The sequence below is a fragment of the Arachis duranensis genome, unplaced genomic scaffold (assembly GCF_000817695.3).
Source record: "Arachis duranensis cultivar V14167 unplaced genomic scaffold, aradu.V14167.gnm2.J7QH unplaced_Scaffold_147955, whole genome shotgun sequence".
Lineage (NCBI taxonomy): Eukaryota > Viridiplantae > Streptophyta > Magnoliopsida > Fabales > Fabaceae > Arachis > Arachis duranensis.
This window is the reverse complement of record NW_026264100.1, coordinates 8,505-13,719: the sequence shown is the minus strand read 5'-3', so window position 1 is coordinate 13,719 and position 5,215 is coordinate 8,505.

Here is a 5,215-nt window from a genome sequence, read left to right as displayed (position 1 = left end):
TGACAAGTCATCTTAGCCTAGTTTTACTAGTCTTTTTCTTTGATTCCAATAAGTTTTATGCACTTTCTTGCACTATAAGTTGGTAATTTGGATTGGAAGTGCATGGTTTCTTTGAATCAATCAACCACCCTTTAATTGATACAAAATCATGAGGTTTAAGCTAAATTTAATTGATAATTAATTAATTTATAAACCTTGTGAATTTTGTGTTACTTTGATTGGTTGTTTTGATTACTTGTAGGTGAAAAAAAGAAAAAAACAAGGGAAGCGTGGCCTAAGGAAGGAAAAAGCGTGGCCCATGACCATTTGTTCCTTGGCATCATGAACTGACATGCATTAATGCTTATGCATGCATCATGGCATTACATGAATGAACGTTCAAGTTCATTAATTAGCATTGCTAATAAAAATTAATGCATGTATAAAGCATTTGATCATTAAAGAATGAATGCTACGTTAATACATTGGCATTAATTAATAAAGCCAATAAAAGCATGCAATATTAAAGTCAAATTGGCTAAAGAACATATCAAGCCCTTTCAACGTTAATGCAATTGGCTTTATTAATTAATTAATGAATACATGCATGATTTTTAATTGCCAATGAACAAATGAATGAATATTAGCATTCATTGGCATAGCACATGCACCAAGGGAGGCCAACGTTTGCGACCAAGTTTGCCTCAAACTTGGAGGCAAACGTTGGCATGGCATATGCACCAGGGGAAGGCAACGTTTGCGCCAACGTTTGCCTCAAACGTGAGGTCAAACGTTGGTGGCTAAATACCTGGAAAGAGCAAACATGTTTGATGCCTTAGATGAACCACGTTTGCGCCAACGTTTGCCTCAAACGTTGGGCCAAACGTTGGCCAAAAGAAATGCATGGGGGAGCCACGTTTGAGCTCACGTTTGACCTCAAACGTTGAGCCAAACGTGGATGGCAGCAAATGGGGTTCTGCATGATGATTAGTACGAAGACGTTTGAGTTAACGTTTGCCTCAAACGTTGACTCAAACGTGAATAGTTCATGGCCCGGTTCACAAGTGGACTTCCTCCCAGCATCAAGAGCAATCAACGGAGGCTACTACCAACCCAATTCCATCAAGGCCAAGGCCCAATTCAAGGCTTGAAGATCATTAGAAGAAAGTGTATAAATAGCTTAGAATTTAAGTTTTTCGGGAGCTTTCCTTTTAGTTTTGCTGAGTAGTTTTGGAGAGCTTTTGGTTAAGAGTTATTTTGAGATTCTGAGTCTTGGGGAAGAAGAATTTAATTCTCTTCCTCTTAGTTTTCTTATTTTCAATTTCATTTACACTTTGTTTGAATCTTGCGTGTTGGAGAATTGAAGGAATTTTGTTTCAATTCCACCCTGAGATCTCTTTGTTTTATTTACTGCACTCTTGAGAAATTGAGATTTGAATTTAGTTCTTCTTCTGTTTGATTTTAAATTCTCTTGCAATTGAATTTTGGTTTTGATCTAGGAAGGCATTCAGATCTATACTTGATTATCTAGTCTCTTGGATCCTGAGATCTGGAATTTTCATTTCAATTTCTCTGTTGAATGCGTTTCCAAGTTCATTTACATTTCCAGTTGAGATCCGGTTCATCTTAATTCCTCTTCTACTTTTCTGTTTATTGCAATTTACTTTTCCTTATCTAATTTCTGCAAATCCAATTCCCGATTCCCTTTATAATTCAAGCCATTTACATTTCTTGCACTTTAAGATTCTGCAATTTACATTTCTTGCGTTCTAAGTTTCTGCCATTTAATTTCTCGTTCTTTAAGATTTAGCACTTTAATTTCAGTTCCCTTTAATTTCCTGCAAATTCACCTTACCCCTTTAATTTTACTGCAATTTAGTTTCTGCGAATTACAAACCACTCAACCAAGACTTGATTCGCTTGACTAAATCAACCACTAAACTAAAATTGCTCAATCCTTCAATCCCTGTGGGATCGACCTCACTCCCGTGAGTTTTATTACTTGATGCGACCCGGTACACTTGCCGGTGAGTTTTGTGTCGGATCGTTTTCCGCACATCAAGTTTTTGGTGCCGTTACCGGGGATTGACTAGATTGACAATGATTAAGTGAGGTGGTAGTTTAGATCAAACATTTTTTTCTTTAATTTTGACTAACCCACTAACTGTTTGAATTTTTGCTTAAGCTAACTAAAACTTCATTCTAGCAATAGATTGAAGTATCACTGGTTGTGTGTTTATCTTGTTTTGGTTGTATGTCAGGTACAGGGAGAGCTATTCCTATTTTATCTGAAGCTGACCAGAGAACTTTCAGGAGATTAAGAAGAGCTGAAAGAGGGAAAGGTATTGTTGGAGAGGAAGAATCTGAGGAAGAATATCACGAGATGGAAGGAGATTCATCTAATCCCAATCCACCAGGGGGAGCAGCTAACAACAACAACAATCCACCACAGAGGAGAGTTTTGGCCTCCTACACATTTGCAAATCCCAGACATTGTGGAAGCAGCATCTTAACTCCCAATGTCAATGCAAACAACTTTGAACTAAAACCACAACTCATTACACTTGTCCAGAACAATTGTTCCTATGGAGGCAGCCCATTGGAAGATCCTAATCAGCATTTATCTACCTTCTTAAGGATTTGTGACACTGTCAAATCCAATGGCGTGAATCCTGAAACTTACAAACTTCTGTTGTTCCCATTCTCATTAAGGGACAAGGCTGCACAATGGCTTGAAACTTTTCCCCAAGGAAGTATCACTAGTTGGGATGATTTGGTGACTAAATTTCTAGCCAAATTCTATCCACCCCAAAGGATCATCAGGCTGAAAACTGAGGTGCAGATATTCACTCAACTAGATGCCGAATCCATGTACGAAGCATGGGAGAGATACAAAGCCTTAATCAGAAAATGCCCCCCAGAGATGTTCAATGAATGGGATGTGCTGCAGAATTTCTATGAAGGCCTGACATTGAAATCTCAAGAGGCATTAGATCACTCTGCTGGAGGTTCATTGCAACTGATGAAAACTACTGAAGAAGCCCAGAATCTTGTGGACATGGTGGCCAACAATCAATACTTCTTTGCTCATCAAAGAACCCGCCAACCATCACAGAGAAAGGGGGTACTAGAACTAGAAGGAGTGGATTCCATTTTGGCTCAAAACAAGATGATGCAACAACAAATTCAACAACAGTTTGAACAAATGGCCAAAAGGATTGACAGCCTTCAAGTAGCAGCTGTGAATACAAACCAACCATTAACTGTATGGGTGCAGAATGAAGAAAGCCAAGAAGAGCAACAACAAGAGCAAGTGCAGTACATGCATAATCAAAACTCTGGACAGAATGAAGTTTATGGTGATACCTACAATCCTTCCTGGAAGAATCACCTCAACCTTAGATGGGGAGATAATCATAATCATAACCAACAGCCATGGCAAAGAAACACAACCCAAAATAACCCAAGGAACAACTAGCAAAACAACAACCAAAATTCATTCAGAAAACCACAAAACACTTACCCCAACTCTAACCATTATCCAACCCATAACCAACCCATCAACCAAAATACCTATCATCCACCACCCACATCTCACAACCAACCACAAGGATCACCAGAATCTCAAAGAATCACTAACCTGGAAACCTTGATAGAGAAGATGATGAAGTACCAAGAAATGACAATGAAGAACCAGGAAGCCTCCATGAAGAATATGGAGAGGTAAATTGGCCAGCTCTCTAAACACCTTGCAACAGAAAGACCATCAAGTTCCCTGCCGAGTGACACAATTCCAAATCCTAAGGAAGAGTGCAAAGCGATACAGTTAAGAAGTAGGAGAACATTGACAAGCAATAATAACACTACAAAGAAGCAAGTGGAGAACAGCAAGAGGCCAATAGAGGAGGAAGGTGACAAGAAACAAGCTGAAGAAGAGGAAACCAACGATAAGGATGTAACAGCAAGCAAGCAAACTCGCAATCAGGCTCAAGAGAAGGATAAGCAACCACACAACTCTAAGGAAGCAATGAAAGAATCAACCAAGGATCACAGGCAGGGAGTGAACTTCACACCTCCATTGCCTTATCCTCAAAGGTTCAGCAAAGAGACTAAGGACCAACACTTCCCTAAATTTCTTGAAGTCTTCAAGAAATTGGAGATAAACATTCCACTGGCTGAAGCATTGGAACAAATGCCTCTGTATGCAAAGTTCTTGAAAGAGCTTATCAACAAGAAGAGAAGTTGGCAAGAAAAGGAGACTGTGCTTCTCACTGAAGAGTGCAGTGCACTCATCAGAAAAGGACTCCCTCCCAAGCTGGAAGACCCTGGAAGTTTCTTCCTACCTTGCACCATTGGAAGTCTGTTTATCAACAAGGGGATGTGTGACTTAGGAGCAAGCATAAATCTAATTTCATCATCCTTAGTGAAAAAGCTTGGCATAGGGAAGGTGAAACCAATACAGATGTCCTTAGAATTGGTGGACCAATCAGTGGTACATCCCAGGGGAGTGATTGAAAACCTGTTAGTTAAGGTTGACAAGTTCATCTTCCCTGCAGACTTTGTGGTCCTGGACTCAACCGAAAATGAGGGTGACTCCATAATACTCGGGCGACCATTTTTAGCCACTGCTAGAGCCATCATTGATGTAGAACAGGGAGAGCTAACTATCAGAATGCATGAGGAAAGCATCACCTTGAAAGTGTTTTCAGAAACACAAATATGTGATGAGGGAAACCATTGTCTAGAAATTGACAAGGGAAGCATGCATAGCAAGGAAGAAACTAGCAAGGCAATTGGTAACTATCTTCCGAAGCAAGAAACCAACAACAAAATAGAGCAAAAGACTAATAATTTGTAAAGTAAAAAGGGAAATCAAGGAAAGCTTGAAGTGACAACCAAAGAGGAAGACTCTTCAACAAAGGCCACTGTCAAGAAAGAAAGACTAACAAGAAAGAGAAAGAAAAACAAGAAGGCTTACAAAGGGTGGAAGAATAAGAAGATCCCAACTGAAGGGTTCTCTAAGGATGATAAGGTACAATTAGTATACCAACAGCAAGAAGCACAAGATTACTACACAGTGAACAAAGTGCTTTCCCTTGAGCATATTGAAATTGAGCATAATGGCACACAGAGAAGATTTACAGTGAGGGGGGATAAGCTGCGCCATTTCAGTCATCAACCACCCTAAGGGGACCAATGTCAAGCTAGTGACAATAAACGAGCGCTCCATGGGAGG